Source organism: Rhinolophus hipposideros (assembly GCF_964194185.1).
Source record: "Rhinolophus hipposideros genome assembly, chromosome: 4".
Lineage (NCBI taxonomy): Eukaryota > Metazoa > Chordata > Mammalia > Chiroptera > Rhinolophidae > Rhinolophus > Rhinolophus hipposideros.
This window is the reverse complement of record NC_138050.1, coordinates 11,426,121-11,451,165: the sequence shown is the minus strand read 5'-3', so window position 1 is coordinate 11,451,165 and position 25,045 is coordinate 11,426,121. Positions and strand designations below refer to the sequence as shown.

The 25,045-nt window shown below is 39.2% G+C and overlaps 1 long non-coding RNA gene and 1 pseudogene across 3 annotated transcripts; both read left to right on the top strand.

Annotated features, from left to right (window-relative positions):
• Nucleotides 1-223: 223 nt before the first annotated feature.
• Nucleotides 224-639, top strand: LOC308496711 (large ribosomal subunit protein uL15-like; annotated as a pseudogene). Its single transcript has one exon. The product of its transcript is annotated as a large ribosomal subunit protein uL15-like (transcript).
• Nucleotides 640-7,669: 7,030 nt separating this feature from the next.
• LOC308496710 lies at nucleotides 7,670-17,193 on the top strand. Of its 2 annotated transcripts, XR_013993215.1 has the most exons (5): nucleotides 7,670-7,851; nucleotides 9,366-9,449; nucleotides 12,547-12,680; nucleotides 15,771-15,957; nucleotides 16,820-17,193. It is a non-coding gene; the product is annotated as an uncharacterized lncRNA (long non-coding RNA). The 2 variants fall into 2 exon arrangements; XR_013993214.1 differs by lacking the exon at nucleotides 15,771-15,957.
• The last annotated feature ends 7,852 nt before the right edge of the window (nucleotides 17,194-25,045 follow it).

Below are 25,045 nucleotides of genomic sequence, written 5' to 3'. Positions count from 1 at the left end.
TTAAATCTATATGTATATATAGCAATAAATGGTTAAAAAATATATAAAGTGTGAACAGTGATTATTTTAGGTGGTGGATTTTGGTTTCTTGTTTTACTCTTTTTGCTTAATGATATAAGAAAATACTTTTATAAGAAAAATGTCTGTTTTTTTTTATAGAAAAAAAGAGAAAAATAATAACTACAAAAATAGTGTGAGGTCCTCTTGTGTCTCGGTTGCTGCTATGCCTTCCAGACTGAGGAATACCTGGAAACTTCGGGGCCATGTGAGCCATGGCTATGGCCTCATTGGCAAGCAGCAGAAGCACCCAGGAGGCCAAGGTAATGCTGGTGGCATGTATCACCACAGGATCAAATTTAACAAATGTCACCCATGTTACTTTGGGAAAGTTTGTACGAAGCATTACCACTTAAAAAGGAACCAGAGTTTCTGCCCAACTGGATAAATGTGGACCTTGGTCAGTGAGCAGACACGGGTAAATGCTGTCAAAAATAAGACTGGAGCTGCCCCTATCATTGCGATCAGGCTACTCCAAAGTTCTCGGGAAAGCAGCCTGGCATTGTGAAGGCCAAATTCTTTAGCAGAAGAGCTACGGAGAAGATTAAGAGTGTTAGAAGGGTCTGTGTCCTGGTAGCTTGAAGCCACACGGAAGAAAGTTCATTAAATGTGCAAGTGTGTTTTCTGTTTTTTTGTGTGTGTTTTTTTAAGTAGGTGTGTGCGTCAGTTTTGAATATATGTCATTATAGACTGGTAGAGCTTACTACTCATCTACACATGTGACGATGGTTTCATGTTAATATGTGATGTATGATTAACTTTTAATTTTATCTAAGGTTACTGTTTTCCTTAGGCTGTGCACAGAAAAGAACTCGACAGAGCCACACAAGAATGCTGTCCCTTCAAAAGGTTCTTTATCATCATTTGTATTTACACCATAATGGACAACTTGCCACTTCCCAAACATACCCCATATTTCCCCATACTGTTGTATACTGTTTCCTCCCCTTGGAATACCTTTTCTCATCCATTCTCACAAAGCCTACTCATTCATCAAGGACCAGTTCAAACCTAGTTTGTACGGTTTGCTCTAAGTCTCCTCATTCATGCACATACTTTAATTTTTCATCTTTTCAGAGTTTTGATATTTCACACTATGAGTTGTGTCCATATTTTATCTTCTCTAATATATTGTAAGCTTACAGAAGGCAGAGACTTTACTCATCTTTGTATATTCATAAAATGGGAGGCATTGACAACATAGCTAGTTAAATATTCACTGAGTATGGAAATGAACGGACCTTGTTTTCTGAATACAGAGATTGACATATATCTGATATGAATGTAGATAGCACTGATGTGAATGTAGATCCCTGGCTATTTTGTGATTTCTAAAGTATTTTCAGGCTTAATTAGCAATCACTTTTTGAAATCGGCCTTAATGTAATATATGACTCAATAAGCATTTATGTAAAACAGACACTGCAAGGGAGGCACTCTGAAGTATTATAACAACCAGTTTATAGACTTTTCCAGGAGAATCTCATCTCTAAGGACTCACTGGAGCAAAGGTTAGGGACATGGCTGCTGGAAATGGCCATCTTCTAACACGTGGTACTGAGCCCTCTTTCTATGCCCCCAAGGTGGTTCTGTGAAGATCCTCTCTGAAAGCTTCCAAAATGACATCTTAGGTTGGAAGCACTTTGCAAACCATAAAGGGCAAGGCAAATGTTAGTTGAAATGATTACTATTCGGAGAAATCTTTTGCAAAATGCTTGTGGCATGAAACTTCTCAATCGAGAAAGTGAGTTTGGCAGCCCTGAGTTGGTGCCTCACTGGTTGTTTTCCTTTTGTATTTGAGAACATACTTCAGGGACCTGCCCTTTGTGTAAAATGACTTGTTTTGTAAATGTCAGTGACTCCAAACTATCTCTAAGGGGGATTCTCATCACATACACATCAGAGGCTTAGCCAAGATACTCTGTCACTCCACTCCTCCATTAGGACTGCCACCCGGACCTTCCAGTTCCAGGAGTGCTTTCAGATGATGAGCCCACACCTTTTACAGAGTCCTCACCTGCCCCCAGAATAAAGGAGGCTCTGATTAGTGCCTGCAATTGGCAAACATTTTAGTAGCTATGTTCGCATTTCTTCATACAATTGTTCACAGAATGAATTCAAATGTGGTTCCATTTGTAGACAGTTCTTAAATAGTGGGCTCTAAGATTAGCCTTAATCCCTTTGAGAATGAGTTCTATTTATGGTTCACAATGTGACATCCTAGTTTGGAAAAGAGAAAAAGAAAAAAATAGAAAAATATACATATATATATATGTATATATATACATATGTAAATATGTATATATATTTGTATAAACACACACACACAAATTCTCTAAAACATTTTAGAGAAGCATTTTCTATTTTGTGAACTTTCTTAAAAATTCTGGGAGCATGATGAAGCTGCCTTGCTTCCCAGCATGATGCCACAAAGAAGGCAGAGGTAATAGTACTTGAAAACCCCTCCAAAGTGGAAACCAGAAGGAAAAGAGATTCTTAAAACAGTCAGAGACTGCAAAAGCACAAAAGAAGGTAAGTACTTTAAAAACAAATAAAATTGAAAGCAAATACAGTCATTTAGATATTCCTTCACTTTGTCCAATTTGAGAAATGGTAAATACGGACTATTATAGCTATGAGATACTAGTATCCTGCCCCTTAGGGAAACTCCTAGGGAGTTTCTGCCCTAACTCCCTCTTCCACACTATTACTGTAGACTTTTGCTTTGCAGTGTTACCAGAAAACAAAATCTCCAATGTTATGGAAAGCAAAATGTGCAAGCTAACCAGCCACCATGAGAAGGTCCTGTGACCAATGGCTTCAGAGACTGACGAAATCTGTCCAGACAGATGGATGGAGTTTCCTGTTCAGGAAACGGCCCAGCCAGGAGCGCTGGCTGCTCCACACGCTGCCCGTTTTAAGGCTGTCCACTTGCTGCCATAGCCTCAATCACTTAGATTTAAAGTACTAGTTGAATTGTTGTTAATCTTTCACAGTGTAGCTTTATCTCAACTAAATCTTTTTTGTTTCTTTTAAGTGGTTTGAAGTGAAAAATAATGAAATTACCAAAGTATTAGAGAGGGCATTTGTGGGGACAGAGCCCCAGAGAGCAGTTTACAGGCTCTTGGCCTCCCATGGAAAGGTGCTGGCGTGGGTAGTAGATGGCTGTCAGCTGTGGCTAGTTGGCCGTCAGCTGTAACCCTTGAGCCATTGGCCACTGATATAACTGCCACGGCTACGTTGGGGAGTGGAGTCGAGGAGAGTCGAGGAGAGAGTCCGTCAGTTGGCAGAAAGCGGACAGCAGGTCGCACGTCGTATGAACCCAGTGAGACCATAGTGGTATGATTCCCCTACCTATGGCTCCGTGGATGTTCCTTTTTGGACTCACCATGTCCTGCGTTCTTATGTGGGGAGCGGGAGCAGAGACCCCGCAGGCTGCCCCGCACGACAGTATTTTTCCTTCTAAACCTGCATATCTTTTAGAGTAAAAGGCTTGCTATTAATAATTTCTCCAGGAAAATAGGCATACACCAAAACTGTCCAGGAAATTTCCCTTTCTCTCTCTATTTCTCTCCCTCTCTCTCCCTTTCTTTCTTCTTTCCCAGAGAAGAAAAAAAACTATGAAAGACTTTGAAATGAACCAGAAAGATTATTGGGTATCTTCAATGGAAAACTAGGTGTTGTCTAAGCACATCCTTCCAAATTAATTGATTTGGTGGAAATCTCTGCAACTTTCATTGTTTCTGATTTACTGTATATCTCTTTGAGTTATATAAAACTGAAAGCAATGAAGATAATTCTTCTGTCTAGGGATACAAATAAATTTTGTCTGCTAGAAATACAATTGATTTCCTCCCCCCTTCTTTCCAGTAAGCCAATTTCACAACTGTTTATAAATTCATTCCAACATTACTTATTGCTAATATATCTGTGTTATTTTGAATTCACCTTTGAAGTGGCTGTAACTTCTTACTGGTTCTCTCATTAATGAATAAATTAACTAAGATTTTCGATACATGTTGACATATGTTAACATGTGTGGAATTTTATCTTTTAATAATATTCCTTAACATCTTTTTTTTTTTTCTTTTACTTCTTTTTTTCCTCAGATTATCTAGGGCCCAACAAACTCTCCATTTCACTATAATAATGTCCCTCTTTGGTGAACGAGATCACTATCAACTGGAAGCAAAATTAGAACAGAGAGACCATTCAGAGCCTATTGTAACAGTCTCAGTCCTCGATGAGGACCATGGACTAAGATTAATGTACTCTGACTGTAAGTAGATGAACACCTTAAAGAAAAGGCTGACAGAATTCACTGATTGAGTGGATGTAAGGTATAAAGGGAAGAGTGAAGCCAAGGAAGTCCCTCAGCTTTGGGATGATTAATGGGCTAATTGGTGATGCTGTTTTCTAGAGATTGAAAAGACTAGGAATGGGAGTGGAACTGAAACATTTACTCACCCAATTGCTGAGAATGTTGACAACTTATAGCTTGTAGGTGAGTTTGCACTCCTGATGCTGGACCTCAGCAGACCAAGGTCACACCCCCTTCTTTATCCAATGACGGAATGATGTAGGGAGAAAACCCAATTTGATGCAATTCTAAATAGCCATCCCAGTTCTGGGGCTCCCTGTGGGACAACTTGAGACCTTTGTTATGATGGCAGCAGGAAGTTGTTCCACTGCCTAATCCTTCTGTGAATACTCCCTCACAAGTGTGGATCCTGAAGGCCATCTCCAATAAATTTCTTCCCTGTAAATCTCCATTAAAGAGACCGCTCCCTTGGAGCCCAACCTGAATCATAGTTCAAAATCAGGAGTTCTTTCACAGGTCATCTTCCACACTTCTGCAAAGAGTTACGCAAAATAGATTTGATGGTACACCGTCAAGGAGTGGATCACACTCCTTAACTCACCACAAATACAAAAAAAAAAAAAAAAAAAAAGAATTTTTTTTTCTAAGAAATTAATGGCTTTCAGTTGACCATTGCCAGACTCCTTCAAGACATCTCACAATCTAGCTTCTATATTTTTAGCCTCTTCTCTCACCACCTCACTGTAACCCCTACCACAACCTAGGTTTTTAATTGTAGTACCCATTTACTGTTTCCTGGAAACTATGTTTTCACAACACTGCTCTTTCATCAAAGTTTCTGATAACTCTCCATCTATTTCACATTCTTCTCTCAATGGTAAAATTATGCATACTCCAAAACCTAGTTCAAAGCCAAACTCCAAAATCTATCAGTCTTTCATGAAACCTTCCCCAGTTTTCCCCAAAAGGTCACGTCACTTTTTGTGTTCCCATCTCACTTTATAACACGTTATCTCTGTTGTTTAGATGTCTGTTGATCCAGCTATGCCGTAAGTTCCCTGGAAGCAGAGAACGTCTGGCCAGCACAGTGCCAAGAGCATTGTAGGATTAAGACCCTGCTTTCTTGATTTCTTAAGTTATCCATCTCTATCCTTATGTTTCCAACAGAAATAAAGTGAATACTCTTTGTCCTAGATTTGGTCTTTGACACTCAGTTGCTTCATCTTTCCCTACTCTGAACTGGGCAAAGGAATGCCAAAGTTCTCCTCTTTACCCCTGGATCTAACTCTGAGAAACTCCAATAGTTTTATTCCTTTCTCCTGACCCCTTTTTTTTCTCAGCAAAATCACATGTAGCACCAAAGGTCACTAGCTGAACTGAAATTCTAAAGTACAGGTGTGTTGAAGAGATGTCCTGGAGCCTCATCTGCCTCTTTTCTCCCCACCTGCTATATCCCCAAGAGTATATACCCCCTTTAGGTCTTGTAAATGTATGATCCTTCAAATCCTAATTTGGTGACACTTCTAAAAATATTTTTAAAAAATAGGACATCATCTTTCTCGACTCCTCTCTTTTCTCCTTTTCAAGATTGAGAATCTCCTCTGTCTTGACTCCTTGGTAGGACCTTGTGACACCATCTTTATTCAGATCTTCCAAAGAAATCTGGAGTGAACATACAAGACTAAGTATTTGGTCAACTCTGGGGTTCAAAAAATGCTTATTAATGGGAAGAAGGAAGGGAGGAATAAAGGAAAAGAGGGAAGGAAAAACAATCCAGTACAAAGTTCCATTTCTGCTGCCTCCCAGGCCTATAGAAGATATGAGAATATTTTTTGCACACATAATAGGCTTGTTCAATAATGGGTAATTTCTGAGAAAAATGCAAAGCAATGAGAATCAGAAGTTAGTACCTCAGATACTCATTCATACAACTGTAATATAAAGTCATTCAAAGAGTGGCTCCAGGAAAAAAAAAATATTGTTCCTCAGAAAGATTTATTTTAAGGTGATCATGTTACTTTAGACTTTCTTAAAGATTCAGAATCCATGAAAAGTTTATTTTGATGGTAGAATTATATACTTCCTTTTCAAGGACCTAAGTCTATTGAACTTAAGGTTAAATGTAAAATTAGTTCTTCAGAATGTTCTTATGCTTAAAAAATACACAATGCTTCTATGCCCTTTGGATGAAAAGTGTCAGTGGCATTAAAAATTAAAGGAACAAAACACCTAATAAAAGCTCATTAAAATTTAAAATCCACTAGTTCAGAACTTATGATAATTTTGACACTGGCTAGGTTGATGTTTTCCTTTCCATTGCTTATGAGAAAGTACTTTGAAGTTATTAATATGTACAAATAGATATTCAGGGGAAACAGTTCACTCTTTAAGGGAAGAAACTTCTGAAGTATTTTGGCAGCATCACTTCACTGACAAACACTATTAAAATTATTTTTAAACATGCTCATTCAATAAATCAATTTGGATGAAGACCTCTACACTGTTTTGTGTGGCTAACTTAGATTCTGAGCAGCCTGGTGGAATGGAAAGACTCCCATAGATGCTCTCTGTGACGTCAGACGATGGTCCCACTTTGGGTACCATTGCTCTCTCCACTCTCCTCAGTTGCCATGAGGAGAAGAAGAGTTGCTGTGTGTGAAGGTCACCCCTTCCACCCTCCCCGGGCCCACTATCTCTGCCAGAGGAGGTACTGAGTTTTTTTTAATCTTGTTATTTTCAGTGTCTGTCGCATAGTAAGCACTAAACATGTATGGGCACCCTTACTATGTGATTATATACCATAGGCCAGAATTTTCTTTTGGAACATCCTTCATTTTTTCCTATTTGCATTCCTGAATTCTTCTCTCCACCCTCCTCCCTTGTTATTCCTCAGGTGTCTGGTGTTTAGCACAGTTCTGGGGGCCAGAACAAGAATCAACTGCTTCTTAGGGCAGACAAAGGACTTCATTGCTAGCTTGTGTTTGAGTCTGTGGATAACCTTACAAATATTTCTTTTCTATTTTCTCTCTCTAATGCCATTTAAAGAAATGAAGGCTTCTCCAGGAAGCTCCAAGCTACCATGTCCAGATGTGGGGGTCACTAAACAGCAGCCCTACGCCCACATGCACATGGTGTCTACACAGACTGCTGCTACCCAGTGCTCAGTGGTCTCCTTAGAAACCAGCATGGTACAGTGAGTCATGTCAGGAAATAGCCCGCTCCCAGCACCACTGATTCATCCCCACCTACTCCCACCTTCGTCTGCACAAAAAGTTCATTTCCCTGTCCTCTTGGGGCTGCATGCGCACTCACCCTGTCCTTCTGAATGCTTACCAGGGCCCCAAAGTAATATCGAACACTGTATAGATCCAGAAAACCTGCTTCTGGAAAGAAGCACACCAAGGAGGAGCTGTCGCCCACATGTCTGTGTCTTCTAGCTTTCAAGTTAACAGCCATGATGGACCTCATTTCTGGTAAGCTCTTCTATTCTCTGTGCTCTGAGTCTTGTGTCTACAGTGGACAGATGTGCAGTGGCTCTCGACACATTAAAAAAATGTGATCACATGTAGTCAAATCTCATCGCTTTGGAGGGGAAGGGAATTCAGGGTCCTGTCTTTCTATTTTTCAACCCAAAGTTGGAAGATGAGCCTGTTAACAGGGAGAAATAGAGGAGAAGGGAAAAGTAGGGAGTTAAATACAGCTCTGAACACTATGGAGAATCAGTATATATTAGCAGGCAAAGGAGCAGAGGAAGGGAGAGAGGTTTTGCAAACCTCAGCTCATACCTGCTAATAATACCAAACAGCAATTTGTCACCCATCTGGAGACTCTGGCCTTCCATTGCCCAGGAAAACCCTCATCCCAGCAGCACTTAGAGAAACAGCACAGAATTCCAAGTTCCTGGCACACAATAAAGTGCATGGAGTTCAGAGCGCCTAAGACTTGCTGACAATCAAACCCATTCGCATTTTCTTTCGGTGTGGACTTGTGTTGGAAACACAGCAATCTCTACTTACCTTGCATGGCTCTTTCGGGCTGTGGTCACACCCTCCCTAGACTGCGTACATTGACCTGAGAGGGCATTTAAATTCTTGGCCTGGATCACAAGTCTTTCTCAGATATTTATGCCAGAACTAGAAGAATCCAATAAGATAGGACTTTGGAAATTGCCAGCAGTTTTGAGGGAGAATTAAGAGAACACAAGGACGTAAAAGAGGTCATCTGTGTTTCCTACGAAATTGCCCAGTAGATTCTTTCATACCATGAGAAAGAGATTAGAGAAAAATACAAATTAAAATGTTTACACCCATGTGCTGGGAAACAACTCTGAGGTTCTTTGAAACCACCCGAGCCAAGTTTGTGTGGTGGCTAGAGATTCATACCTGAGTTTCAGGACACATCCTGTCTCATTCTTCTACCTGTGACTCCAAATCATATCAAAATGTCTCTCCAGATACTGTGAAAAACACTCTATATTGCAAGTTCTCTTTTTTCTAATTTATAAACATTATTCTACCGGGTATATCAGCAAATCACAGAACCAAATATTAATTGAGCTTATCGCTATTCTGTATGAATCACAGAGCTAAATTATGTGGGAGAAAGAAAGGAGTTTTGTAAGACACAGGCTCTTCTTCCAGGCAGAGAGTAACCAGCTAATAATAATAATAGGTAATAATACTAGGTACCATTTATGGCAGTCTGCTATGAATTAGGCATTTCACATTATCTCATTTAATCATTTAACCTTCACAGGTGTGTGTGTGTGTGTGTGTGTGTGTGTGTGATTTATGCTATTAAAAATTTTATCTACTTATTTTAAAAAACCAGTCAATGTTTCTGATCTTGCTGAAATATATTCATGCAGCATGAATCCCATAGTCACAATCCTATATTTTAAAATAAAGTTATTAAAATAAGTACAAATCAAAATGTGAGTAAAAATGTGGGTAGCTTGCAATGTAACAGTTTCATCTCCCTTTTACAGCTGTAGAAACAGAGGCTCAGAAAAATGCAACTGAAAAGACAGAATCCCACTTGGGACCTAGGATGTTTAGACCTAAGTCTAAATGTAAGTGTTTTCCGTTATCCCACATTGCTTCCCTATTCTAATTTGGAAAACAATATACATTCTTGAGTAGTTAAATAAAAATATAAAATTTAATGTTATATTAAAACAATTCAGGACAGAAGAAAATGAATCCCCAAACGTGAAGGTCAGATGGATTGGTTCCCCTTGACAGGGATCCTAGTAACCTTGAACTAGGCTTTAAAAGATGGGTGAAATTTGGATACTTGCAACGCACTGGTGGAGGCCAATAATTCTCATATATCCCTTTCTGTTTTTAAAAAGTCATGTAATATTTGACTTTCATGCATAGCAAAGTATCTATGAGCGTAATGAGATGTTTGGGATTTACTTATAACACTCAAGCAAAAACAAATAACTAAATCAATAAGTTGGGGGGACAGACCATACAATGTTGGCAAGATGTTATTGAAATTGAAAAAACACAGTGGGCAACTGGGAGATCATGGTTCTAGCCCCCCTTCCTTTGTGAGGGTTTTAAAAGTTCAATATGAAAACCTTCCCAAAGAAAATGAAATGGCTGCACCAGTCTTAGCACAACGAACAGGCCCATCTTTAAGAGCAGGATAACAAAACCACCTTGAACTCATCACCAGGTAAGTCCATTTAAGAGGATAACCACCAGCCATAGGAAAACAGGAACATCCTCATGAAATAATGTAAATTTTAACTACAGCATGGGGGGTTGAATGAAAATAAACCTGAAGAGGAAGACAGAATTTAGATACCAAAAGATCGATTGTGCTGCTCAAATGAGTGATTCATAATTTGGAAGCAGGGGCAGACAATATTGACTGACACATAAGTCTCAATTATTTCTCTGTTTAGCTGCTCCTCTTCTTCTACTGTTGTATTGCTTCTATGCTGAGGGAGTTGTTTATTCTGTTTCATCACCTCATTTTGACTCTCGTCTGAGAACATAATCCTTCCTTCAGTTTTAATAAAATTGTATTTTTAGTTCCACTCATAATGAAGTATTTCACAGTGTTGGGATCACTTTTATTTTCCTACTTACTTTATTCCTCCTTAATTGGAAGTTTCAAATGATTTAACCTATTGTTAGCTTGGCTACACCCATATACCACCAAAGGTTTCTTTTGCCTCTTGTGAAGCTAGGAGGCTAAAGGGGCTTGTGTCAAAATTGGTCTGTGGGGAAAATTTTTTAATTAGTTCATTATCCCATTTTACAAAGAAGAATCTGTGAAAATTCAGAGGCCAAATCATGTTAGCTAGTCCATGTAGTGAGAGAGGGACTGAAGTTAGTTATAAAATTAATTGACAGATTAATATTCACTTGGGTGGAAAGCATGCACTAAAGCTTTAAGAGTTAACAGTAGCTCATTATGGTCACAAGAAATGATGTGCCCACACTACAAATCATTTTAGGAACAGTAACTCATTTTGCCTAATTTATTCTGTGAACTAGGGAGTTTCTTAGTTAGGTTTATTTATCTGTAAAGAACAGAATCTATTCCAAGTTACCTTAAGGGACAAGGTGTCTATATAAGAGATGCAGGTGGTTTGAAATTGAAACTGAGTTGGTCTCTGGTCTGGGCCTGGCTTCTCCCTCCGGCATTTCAGTTTTTCTCCATGCATCTGCTCACTTCCCATGGCTTTCTTTACCTAAAAGTCTTTTTCTTGATGTTGTCAACATCAAGATATAAAACCAGTAATAGCCAATCCTTCTTGAGAACATTCCATGTGCCAGGCACTGTTCTAAGTATTTTACATACATTGATTCATTTGATCCTTGCAACAACTGCTAGCAAACTTTGCCTTGTCCATGCACTGGTCTTACTGCGATTTAGACTAAAACTTCTAGCATATTTTCCTTTTTAATTGCACTAGCCCAGCCTCTGCATTTCCTTGTTCAGATTACAGAAAGCAAGGATCTGATTGTACCAGTTCAGTTTTTGAGCCATGCTACACAAAGCCAACTGTGGGCGGCTTCCCTTCCATCATCTTTCCTTCCATCCTGGGCACAGCTCTGGACCATTCATCTGTGAACTACTGACAGGGGTGAGGGGAGTGGGCGGTGAGGGGTGGCTCAGTTCAGAACAATGGAGTGAAGCCTGCTCTGTCCCTGAGTGAGGCTGTTTCCTTATAAGGTGTTGTAGGAGGGACAGAACATGTTGACTCTCAACAACCAGCAGAAGAAGCTGGTTTCACAGGTCTAGGCAATTTACCTGTGACCTGGGAAGCCTTCTCTGGCTGTTCACATTTGAATGGTGTGTTGGGCCCCCCTCAGAATCTCTCTTAGATCATACCCATTACATCAGTGGAGCAAGGGGTCACTTACATACTGGGGAATGGAGGAACCACAAGATTGTCTTCTCCCAAAATTTGTCTCCCACCGGTTGTAACTAGGTCTTACATTGTCCATCATTAAAAGCGTTCCTTTGGTTAATACATATAAAACTAAAAAGGTCTCTGTTTGTCTAGGCTTTTACCACTCTGCCTTTTTCCCTTTGCAACAACATCAAATTCCCTTAGTTCCTCCCAGGCACTGTGCTCCTTTTATTGGGTCAGAACCACTCTTAGGTCCCTCTTATGCTTGACTAACTGTCCAGTCTTCAAGGTCTCCAAACGTATTGTCTGTAGGAAGCCCTCCTGAGTCCACAAATCTGGGTCCCTTACGGAAGTTGTAATAATACTGTTTGTACGCCATGTTTCATTTTCATTCTTGACTTCAGTTCAGGGGCCATATCTTCCTGGCTATTACTATATATTCAATACAGTGTCTGGCACATGTTAAGTACCACTAAACATTTGTTTAAATGAATCAAATTAAAATAAAACTCTTATTTTAAGGGATAACTCATTGATTATTGTTAATGCACAGACCTAATATACATCATAGATTCCCTAGACGGGCCTTAACGTGTGGTTCATGGTCAAAGGCATTTTGATTAATGAGAGGAGCTAGAAAAGTTAAAACCAGAAAAGATACAACCTGGAGAAGGAGACCTGGGTTTGTAAAATGTAGAGATGGAAGGCACCTCTGAGTAACAGCCAGGGTTGCTGCCAAACAATTCTGCGAATGTCTAAGTCAGTTCCAGTTCTCATGTGCTTATTCTAGGCCTCCTATGACTGGCGTAGCAAGCTCCCATTGGTCTGTTGGTTCTTCTGGTAGAAACCATCCTGCGAAGAACACGAGATAGGGTTACAGAACCACGACTGGGACTTGTTCTGCATGCAAAGCCCGTAAAGGAGGTGAGTGGCAATTCCTGGTGGGCAGACTGCCATCTCCCTGTTCCAAGTAGACGATGAATCCTCAGAGGTAAAAAAGCACTAAGTACTTGGGAGACAACCAACTCTTATGGACCTTTCCTCATTTTCGATAGCCAGGAAATATCTATTTACTAATCAAATACAACAGAAAAATGTTTCTAAGGAAAATATATGGGAATGCAATCTCTAAGAGACTCATTTCTTCATTAGACAGAGAAGATTTTGAAACACAGAGAAATATTTAATGAAGCCTAATGACTCCGTTGTCTTAAACTCAGCTGTGCATGCATGTTATACCACGCTTGTCTATGGGTTAGTTATACTGTGGTGGCTTAAACTCTTAAAGTTCGATCTAGGTTGATGATTTAATCTTTTTTTTCAATTTGTCCCAACAAGAGACTAGTTTTGATTCACTCAATCTTACAAGTATGTTGTGAAATCATATTTGAAGATGGTTTAATTAATAGCCACTGATGACAGATTTGTTTTTACATGTCGTTAGTCCTTTTAAAAATGCTTTTAATAACAATGTTCTTGCAGAATGTGATTAGGCAGAAAGGAGAGGGCAAACAATATAGAAAAGAAATAACATAGAGGTAAAAATGAAGGGGGAAAAAATGAAAAGTGGAGATAGGTTACTGACTTTCCTCTCACCTCACCAACAAGACAAGCTGCTTTGCAGTCCCCTCCTAGCATTCGGGGTGGGGAGGTCCCCATCTCTCTCGGAGATGATCTTTTACCCAGAATTTTATAAAGTTAAGGTTTGAATATTGAAAACCAGAATTTAACTAGTCCCCAAAAATATTCAGCAGTTTAAAGCTGGGATGGAGAGAAAATGTATTTCTAGGAGAATTGCCTTGCTAACTGACATTAAAGAACATAATTTTGCCTTTTTAATCTCATTTTATCGTTGGACTAGAGAGGGAAAATAACTATAACCCTAGAGACAGGATTTTCATCACATATATATTTTAGAATGTTGCAGAAACAATTAGAAAAAAAATAGATGAGAGAAAGACATACCAATAAAAACAATTCTTTTAGCTTGGGGAAAAGTTTATGGAAAATAGAGTTAAAATCCAGGTATTTGGAGAATAGTTTTGCAGGAACTGGGGGAGGGTGTTCTTTGAATCGACATTTTGGCAAGCATGACGGGCCCCTGAGGACTAGAATTCAGGCTTTTGTTCCTGCTGTCTCTTGTAAAGGGTATTTAGAGACGATGCTATTAGCATTCCCGGAATCATGTTCACTCAGAAACAAGTAAGTGAAGGCAGTCATTGCCCTCCACCTTCTCTTCTTTAGAACTAGCAGGCAGGCCCTGAATAGGAGGGAGGAAATAGTCTGACTTCAATAATGGATTCGGAGAATGGCTGAACAGCGTGGGTCTGTTGGCAGCTCCCCCACTCCCTCGTAGATTGCTTCTGAAAAGGACAAGGGGACAAAAAGTCAGAAATATAGTTGTCTACGCCACAGGGAGGTGTGGAATTGGATACAGCTCATGAAGAATTGTCTTCCACCTCAAAGTATATTATTATGGAACCTCTACTTCATTGGCAAAAGTACTTGCATGTACAGACATGTCAGTGATTTGATTTCAGGTGCCAAGTAGTCCCTTAATTGTTGGGTCACCGGGGAGAGTAAGACCCGAGGAGGCTATTGGGCAGACACAGTGAAAGGAAAATAATTGTTTCATTTTATCTGGAAGTTATTCTTTGTCAAAAGTGGTCACATTTGACCTGCATTGATGCCGTTTTTCCTATAGAAATTAAGAACATCTTTTACTGGGGGTCAGACAAATTTGGATTATTATCTTAGTCCTACCACTTACAGAGTATATGACTTTAGGTAAATTACTGAACCTCTCCGAGACAGTTTAAAACAGAAATGCTAATCATTATCTGCTTTGCAGCTGTTGTGAAGATTAAATGAGATAATGCCTGTGACATGGATTGCACTCTATGTGGCTTTTCCTAAGCCCTGCAGAAATATTGGCACCACTAGTGCAGGGGGCGCTGCTACTCTGAGCCCAAGGGCCCTTCACTTTGTACTTTTGGGCAGGGGAGAAAGAACAGATGGAAGGCAAGGGTAAGGTGGGATGTCAGCACCAGAATAGTCTACTCAACGTGTCTACGTCTATAATGAAAATGAAAACAGACAGTGAATTAAGAAAAGAAGATGAACATTGATGCTGTTTACAAAAGCCAGAAAACTAATAGAGATTAAAACAAAAAATCCCTGGGATATATTGGCTAGGTTTTGGGAAAGTAATAAAAATACTACCAGTTAGCCAGGGGCCATTTTTGACCAGGCATGAGGTGCCCACCAGTCCCCAAAGCAGGACAGCAATGTTCCTGCGTATCATTAGCATACGTAGACTCATTCTGTTGTAAGTTTAATGTGATTATTTCACTAAATCCTGTTATTAATATTCAGCCGTCTGCCTCTTGTGTAGCACGACCACCTGTTCACAATTTTTAAAAGAGAGAGGACATATTTGTTCTATATCCACTCAGCAGAAGGGGGCATGATGTTTCTTAGATCCAGGAGGAGAATGGTGGTAGATAAAGGGAAGAAGGCACTGTAAGAGCTGGTTTGGGAATGAGATGCTGACCTCTGACCAGTCCACTTCCCATCGATATAAGGGATCTGTCCCAGAATCTCCTCAGATGCATTTCACAGAATACAGTCAGAACACAAAACCTCCCCAGGTCCTTTAATTTAGCAAAGGAAACTGAATATAAGAAATTTATTACACAGATGATGAATAGTTGAGAAAGCAGATATGGGCTGTGATAAAACTTGGAATAGCAGTAACAAGAAACAACGACAACCCCTAAGGATGGAGTGACAATAGGACTGGGTAGTGTTCCCAGAGTCCAGTAGTCCACGATCAGGCTCCCTGCAGGAAACAGAACTGGGGGAGATGGTGGCAGTTGGGACCTTAGAGAGAGCTACTACTGTAGGAGTTAAAGTCATGAAGGAGAGGCAACTGCTGCCAGCTCCTTAGATGACAACCCAAGACAGTGAAATGGAAAGAAATACTCTCATTTCTCCCTTCCTCCTGCCTTTCAGACTTCTCCAATACCTCCCATTGGCCCAGTTTCTGGGACCTTGGAAGCCAGTTACTGGCACCCTGGAAACAATTGTTTCCTGTGACATGCAGCAGAACAGGGGACAGGGCAAGAGATTGGAACTGAGAACAAACAGACCAGCACATCATGTTCCATTTTAACATTTGGCAAGAAGTGGCCAGCTGACGGTGAGTTAAGCTGAAAACCTTTACACAGGAAGGCCACCAGAGAATAATAACAACCATGTCACACTCTAGACCCTCAGTCAAAGGAAGTTGTGTCACGTCCAGCACAACGTGGGTTGTGGGGAAGGAGAAGGGCAGCGCAAAATTAAGAAAAGACAGTAGCCAATAATAGAGTATAAGAATGGGTCAAGGGGAACAGGCTCAGGGACTGAACCCCGAATTGGCCCAACGTGTAGTTTTTATTGGTAAACTTCTAAACAGGTAATGATTGTTAATCTCAAGATCTGTGTGTTAGTAGCCTGCGGGCCATCTTTCCGAAAGTTCCCATTGTGTTCCAGCCTGAACTTTGCCTTCACACACACCCACATCTCCAAGGAATCCATTGAAAGGAAAGGACCAATATAATTCCATCGGCCTCAGTTTGCTGAGGCACTCCCTTGTGAAATCCTGGGAAGAGCGCGGGGGAACAAACGGCTTGGCAGCTGTAAGGCAACAAAGTTGGAAGTCAACTCTGGGCACAGATAAGGAGCTTCAGGTTGAGGGAACTCCTCTATTGTCTTCTCTCTGGAAACAACTGTACATTAATTGGTGGTTATCAGAGTTGAAACAGATAATAACATCCTCATAACATGCGGTCTAATTTGCTTGTTCTGTTAACTAACAGTCTTTGTTTTGAGTTATCTATTCCTCATCCTGAATAATTGAAAGTTGCATCTTGTTCTCAGACTAATTAACTTCTCGTATTTTTGACTCAACTAATAATACAGCTTTATAATAAGAACATGTTAAATTTGTATATATCTTTACAGCTATGGCACACATTTACATACATTATCTCATTTTGTTTTATGCCCTAATGAATTAGGATCCTGAAGTATTTTCCCAGGAATGGGATCCTGCTGTTACCGAAGAATGGAAACAGAGAATCCAGAGAGGAAAGTGAGGTTTAAGCAGAAGCAGTTTTCATTGCAAAAGCATAAGACAAAAAACGCAGGAGAAAAACAGCTCTCCGTGGAGAGGGGGATTCAAGCGAAATGCCCCGTGGGTGGGGCTGTGCTGGGAACTATAATAGCTCTGAGTCAAAGCTGACTGGTCTTCTATACCTGGGCAGTCACTCTTGGCAGGCTTTTCAGCTTGAATGTCTTTGTTACAACCTAAGTGGCCCTCCCCCTCCTACACCTGAGTCAATTAACTCTGGCTGGTCCTGCAGCTTGAATAAAGTTATTTTCTCTGGCTTGTTATGGTCTCGATCTTAACTCCTTCCACCGTGGCCATGTCCCTGACTGCACATGATTTTTCTGTCTCACTAATAGTCTGAAATGAAGGAGACAGAACTACATTTATTGAATATATATGATGTGCCACCGATGTTACAAAGATTAATTCACTCAATCATCACAACAATCCAATGAGATAGATATTATCCCCACTTTACAGTTGAGAAAACTCACGTGGAGAGAATGGACTTCCTGTTAAAGTCACACAGCCAAATCCGGGGAACTTAACTTGCTGAAAATTCACACACACACACACACAATTCTAACTATATATAATCTATGTTCATCGTAACTCTTATATATAATTTTATATGTAAACTTTACTTCATAAATTTTGCAATTTCTAAAACAGCCTTATCATCCGTTTATTTAGTAAACCTTTATATCAGAACCATTCACTGGATGCCACACATGCAGCTTAGGAATCAGAGGTAGGAACAACAAGGTGTCAGAACGTGACAATTACCCTGGCTCTAGTCTTGTGTTTTTGAAGTTAAGGACTCCCTCAGCCTTAGTTACCTTATATAAAATGGGGGGGATATATATTGAGTTGAAACATACAGCAATAATGTATATAAAAAACTTACTAAACGTGCCTGGCCCATATAAAGCTAGACAAGAAAAGTTGTAACTGCACTTAGAGCATTTCAGGGAACAAATGTTGAACACAGCCTGTGCCTGTTACTTGCTGGGAGTGAATCTGCTTGGTGCCTCTGAAATGTGTTTAACACCAGGGAGTTCTTTGTGTCCAAAAGCATCTTGTCCAGTGTTTTCCTTCTTGTCTAACAGAGTCTAGTCTGGGAAAAACTTCTTATTAGAATCATTTTCTAATACCAGGAGGTGGGCACATGTACAAACATGTATAGGTGTATAAACATTCCTACTTTAAGAGCACTCTGCCATATCTGGATAAGAATAATTAAAAAATAATGATAATAGAAACAATAAAAGCACCATAAAAAGTCAGTATATTAAATGTCTCTAAGGGGACATTTTTGGCCCCCCATCTTCCTGGCCAATCAAATGGCCTTCAAAAAGAAATTCTTAAACAGGATTAGTTTGGGTCTATCTATTTATAGTCAGGATTCTAGAAGACCTTCTGGCTTCAGGAAACTGGTTGGACTTCTCTAGAGACGGTGTTAAAAACTTAACTGGAAATTTACCCAGGAACCTGCTACAGCCATAGCAACAAGCATTTCAGAGAAATGAATCGAAATGATAAGAAATGTGGCCAGAACTGTGGAAACTCTGCACACTACCTGAACACAAAAGTAAATGGATTTAGGAGGAAATGAAAATAAAAGCTACAGGACAACATGGATCAGCTCAATCACATACATACAATGTATCTTTGGGGTTCTGTCAGGAGACAAAAACAGGCTAGTCATTTCAACAGAGAGAATTTAATAGTAAAGCACTGTTAACTAAACGTAGAAAGAGAAGCTATCATGGAAGGAGCAACTGAAGGAAGCAACCCTACCAGGAGGCTGGAGGAACAAAGGAAGAGGCTGAACTCATCACCACTAGGTAGCTGGAAGAGGCCCCTGGGGAAGGAAGCTCTGAGAAGGAGGTAATGATCAGCTGATGCTGGGGTCTCTAACCCTGGAAGAAGGGTCCTTCCGGCTTGGCCCAGACCTCTGAGGAGAAGGACGCCAGCTTCCTGGAGCCCTTGTCCCTGAGAGAGCACATGAGGCTAGTTCTGTGAGTGACAGAAAAATGACAAACTGAACTCAACTTTTGCTCAGAATGAACAGTGCTGCTGGGATAAAGAAAGAGGCTGCAGGGGCGAGGGGGCTGGAGGTCACTGAGGAGATTGAGAACAAGTAGGAAATCAACAGGGAGTAAAGAAAGGAGGGTGCCCTTCTTCTTCTCCAACCTTGCAGCTCCCTCCAGCACTCCTGTTAGCCAAGCCTGACAGGAAGTTGCCAGCGGGCAACCAAGAAACAGCGTTAGATTTGCAAAGTGGGGTATTGAAGAGACAATACCTTAAGTATTGTTAATCACTTACTAATTTTAAGTTTAGTAATAAAAATTATACTTTGGGAAGATACCCAAAAGAATTGAAAGCAGGGAATCAAAGAGATATTTGTACTCATATATTCCTAGCAGCATTACTCACAATAGCTGGAAGGTAGGAACAATTTGTATTGATCGATGGATGAAGGGATGAGAAAAATGTGGTATATCCATAAAGTGGAACATGATTCAGATGAAAAACGAAGGAAATTCTGACACATGCTACTACATAAATGAAGCTTGAGGACATTATGCAAAGTGAATAAGCCAGTCACAAAAGGACACATATGGTACGATTCCATTGATAAGAGGTACCTAGAGTAGTCAAATTTTTAGAGACAGAAAGTAGTTTGGTGGTTGCCAAAAGCTGGGAGGAGGAAAATGAAGAGTTATTTTTTCTTGGGTACAGAGAGTTTCAGAGCGTTCTGTGAATGGATGGTGGCGATGGTTGCAGAACAATGTAAATGTACTTAATTCCGCTGAATTGTGCATTTAAAAATGATTCACATGGTAAGTTTTATGTTGTATGTATTTTGCCACAGTTAAAATTTTAAAAAATAGACACACTCAGAGATAGTAAGACAAGGTATTTTATCCATTAATTTTACTGATTTTTGAAGGAGTATTATTTTCTTGTAATTACAAAATACCATGTGAACCTCTGAAGAGATTCACAATCTGGTGATGAAAGGAACTGAATTAATTAAATAATTATTATTTTAAAATTAAGGAAATATTATTTTTCTAATTCCTTCCCCATACCACATATTTGCTTTTCAAAAGTTCACATATCACTCAAGGTCAAGTTTATATATCCCTCCAAATGTTATCTCATGTTATCCGAAAGCTATTCCCTCTAAGCCCAATTGTGCATTGCATCGACCTTATAACTTTCAGCACATATGGCCTACATTATGCTCACTAGATTTGAAACCAAAGGTAAGGTCCACATTTTATCTCTCTGTTTCTCACAGTACATAGCATCATATAAGTACTCAGAAATATTTTTGAATTGAGCTGTAGAATCACCAAAGTACATAAATCCAAAATTTGGAGTGCAAATAATGATCAACTGGTCAGGAATGCCCATAACTGAGGGTCCTGGGAAGCAGGATTTTCCATGCTAACCTAGACTCTCCCGAGCAAATCTGTATAGGCAGTTACCCCAGGTGTAAAATTTAGTATCCTAAAACAAAATGGGTGCTTTGTTTTGTAAATTCATTACATAACCTCGGCAAAATACATTTCTCAAAGACGAAACAGGCATGAACACCAGAGTAAAATAACAGGAAACAATTATACATAAATCTTCATCATTCCCATCAGAAATCCATTTCTGATGTAGTGACAATTATTACTCAACTCACAATTAACACCTAAAAAGCAGGTTGATAATTTTCTTTTCAATATAGCTATGAAATCATCATTTTCTCTATTTTGGAGAGAAGGAAATAAATCCTTAGTAAAGATACTAATTAAAAATTCCTACATCTCACATTACAACAATTGCAGGTATTAAAAATCCTGAATGTTCCAATTAAAACCGGGAAGGATTTGTCCTGCAATATGCAGTTCCATTCCCCCAGGCAGCAATATAAAATTGGAACTGGATGCTGGGAACTTTGATCTAATGGCATCTGCAGGAGGACCACATGGTAATGTGCTCATCTTATCTGAGCCTCTAGCAAAGAGTTGTCCAGAGATGCTAATGAGCACTTTATCTTACGCTTGGACTTACTCTGTCTAAAGCTGCTTGTGCTGTTGCAAAGGGCCAGTGCAATCACCACTTCACCACACAAAATAAGTCAGAAGCAGAAACACCAGATATCCATTCGTCATTCAGCTGTTCACTTAAACACACATTTATTAAGCACCTAACTCAGGGTGACTGTCAGTATATCAAGTGATGTGAATACAAAGAGGAATAAGACTTTTTCCAAAGGATTTACCAACCAATGGGGAAATAGACAAAGTGCTGTGGGAGTACAGGATTGAGAACAATTCGTTTTGTTGGGGAGATCAAGGGCAGTGTCCCTGAGAAGGTGACACATGTGCTGAGTCCTGAGGAATTTAGCAGTTACAAGTGGACGAATAGAAAGGAAGAGTGGAACATTCTGAAGAAGTGAGTGCAGGATATGCCCTGTGTATGATATCCTCAGGCAGCTGTAATAAAGTACCTCAAACGAGGCAGCTTAAACAACAGAAATTTATTATCTCCCAGTTCTGTAGCCAGAAGTCCGAGATCAAGGTGTGAGAAGGGTAGGTTTCTTCTGAAAGCCGTGAGGTAGAATCATTCCAGGGCTCTCTCCTACTTGCTGATGACTTGCTGACAATCGGCATTTCTTGGCTTGTAGATGCCTCAGCCGGGTCTCTGCCCTCCTTTTTACATGGTGTTCTCCCTGTGTGCACATCTGTGTCCTAATTTCTCCTTCATATAAGGACACCAGTCATAATAGGTATTAGGGCCCCACTTTACCCTGGTATGACCTCATCTTAAGATGATTAATTATATCTACAATGACCATATTTTCAAATAAAGTCACCAGCTGGGGCTTAGGACTTGAACATAGGAATTTTGGGGAGGACACAATTCCACTCATAAGCCTTTGGAAGAGGAATCATGTACATTAGCACATGAGGGGAGCATGTTAATGAGAGTATCTATAATTTTAAAAAGGATAGGAGAGAAGGGTGGAGGTTAGGATTTGAAGAGATTCTAGAGCCATATTCAGAGGTAAATAAAGTTGCAATATATGCTCAAATGTTCTGGGAAACACTAATAACTGGTGATGAGATGAAAAGATTTGTGATAAAAAAAGTAGGGGAAACACTGAATTAAACAAACGTTTACAGGCTTCTCAGAGATTCGTTTCTCAGAGTAACATAATAATGTGTTTTATAAATCCACGAAGATGAGAGTATGAAGTTCTTCCCAAACTTATTTCAATGCAGAAACTTTTTCTCAGTGACCTCCCACTTAAAAATAGTAAGTTCAAGTGTGGTCATAATCCCTGCACATCCGTCTTAGCTTGCTTCCTTAGATCTCTGAATTCCAGGGTCCTTCTCTGTAGAGCTGGGATAATCATAGTGAGTTTTAAGTTCAGTCCCTGGGAAGGGAAGGGAGTGCACGTGGAAGTGACCACCAAAAGGTAACCACTCTACACATGAATCTAAGGAGAAAACAACCAAATAATAAAGTCCCTTCCTTTTCAGCAGGATTTGGGAGGTTTGTGAATTTGTTGGAAATGAGGTAAGAGAGCAGATAGAATAGTCATTTGTGGAAATAAAGATCGCTGAGAAGTAGAAAGCCACATACTGACACCTGGTTAGTATCAAAAGTCTGACGGAAGCCCCCCTTGCCTGGACTGCTCATGTCCTTCTCACCATTTCTCTCTATTTCTACTTCATTCATTCACTCATACATTCATTCATTTAACTACTATTTATTAAGCCCATTACAACGTCCTAAATTCATTGCTCAGCACTTTGTAAGGCACACTTTTTCTAGGTAGCTTTCACAGATTACTTGAATTCAATCTGCCCCCCACATCCTCTGTTCTCCTTGGCACTTACTGTCTGGGTTATGCAGTTTAGCATTTGAATATGTATTGGTTTGAACCATTACCTCTTTGTATCCATTTATATGGATGTATGTCGTAAATGAGATTAAATCTTTCCTAAGCAATTGCTAATAATCCATGGATTTCCAACCTCAACATGCACAAAGTTAAGTGCATAGAGGGTACTTAGTAAGTGAGCCATGCATTGAAGGAAGTTTTGCGTCTTGGAGAAGAGGACCTTGACAACCTCAGGTTAACTCATCCTAATGTTACACACACACACTGGCACCCAAACAGAATGTGGAGAATTACCTGGAAATCTATAAATTACAAATTTTTTCATGATACCTGTAATCATAACTGATAAATTATTCCTAAGTGCTCATGTATGCAAAGGGGCCACTACGTATAAAGATTCAAAAGAGTTGGGCTGTGTGTGTAACTAGCACAGAGCTATTACATGGGCTGACACCTTCTATTTATTTATGCAAATGATTATTCAGACATGGGACAAATTACGAACCTGATTTATTTAGGTAAATGACTCTCCACTTCATTTTGCTATTAGGCCTTTTCTGAATTATTCTTAATATTACTTAAGGATATTCAGATGGAAAATTTATTTCTGCTTGAAATTTAGTTCAAGGTCATTTATACATTACAGAATATACCGACTGAGTTGTTGAATTAAAAATCGCCAAATCTCTGTGGGCAATTTTCTCTGAAGACCAAATTGGTGCTCCTAAATCTCCAATGACTAGCTATTTGTTTTTAATTTTTCAGGTTGACAAACTGCTTTAATATTGAAAACAATTTTGGGGGGAGGGCATTTCTTTTGGTCAATTTAAGAAATGATTTTAGTCTTATTAAGATGATATTTTTATCAAGAGTTTAACTCATAAAATTACTGAACATTAGCTTTGTGACCTAATAAACACCTTCATACTTTATGGTTGAAGATACAATAATAATTAAATTGAAATATGAAACCAATAAGAATTTTCTTCAAAAAGCTTGCATATCTAGAAGTAAATAAAAAAAGAAAACAGCCAAAGAATAAGCTCCTGGAGCATTTCCAGCTGTCTTGTTCAATCATTCAAAGAAACTCTTGACATATACAAACCCTCTTTCCAGCAGTTCCACCACCCAATGCCAAAAGTTATTGTATTTCCTCTTTTATTTCCAGCTTTATTGAGGAATACTTGACAAATATAATTGTATATGTATAAAGTGTACAACGTGATGATTTGATATACATATATGTTGTGAAATGATTACCAGAAAGTTACTCTCACTAATGATTTCCTGCAAGCCCTCTTTGGCACTGCTTTCAATCTCTCCAGCACCTACCGTGTTTACCTGAAAATAAGACCTAGCTGGACCATCAGCTCTAATGGTCAAAAATTAATATAAGACCCGGTCTTGTTTTACTATAATATAAGACCGGGTCTTATATAATGTAATATAAGACTGGGTTTTATATTACTATAAGACCGGATCTTTATAATTATAATATAATATAATATAATATAATATAATATAATATAATATAATATAATATATACCAGGTCTTATATTAATTTTTGCTCCAAAAGACGCATTAGAGCTGATGGTCCAGCTAGGTCTTATTTTTGGGGAAACACAGTAGGACTCCACATACCCACTTTTTAAAAAAACGTATTTCCAATTCAGGAAATGTGAAAATCTATAAGAAAAATGATAAAAATGATGCCTCTTGTGGGATGTAGCAGCATCAGCATAGTAGAGAGAACACAGACCTCAGAATCAGAAAGCTCTGGTTCAAAGCCAAGGTCAACTATTAGGTTGGTGCAAAAGTAATTGCACTTTTTGCAATTATTTTTAACCTTTTAAATTGCAATTACTTTTGCACCAACCTAATATTTACCATCTGTGTGAAACTCGACTTTCCTAGCTTCAGCTTCTCCATGAAAGAATATTAACGTCTCAGAGTTCCTGGATTCATAACAGGTTTTCAGCTCTTATTTAATAAGTCAATAAATGAATAATCTTGCAGTATCACTTCTCTCTCATATTCTGCTTTGGCCTTCTTCTCCTTTTAATATTTTATATTACTTTTGTCATACCACATTCTATTTCCTTTCTTTTCTACTCCCAAATATGCAAGAAGTTTCCTTTTTCTTTTTTCATTTGTTTCACACAATCTATTTCCATGTCTCCTTTTCCCGCACCATCCCCAGTGCTTGGAAAAGCTTCCCA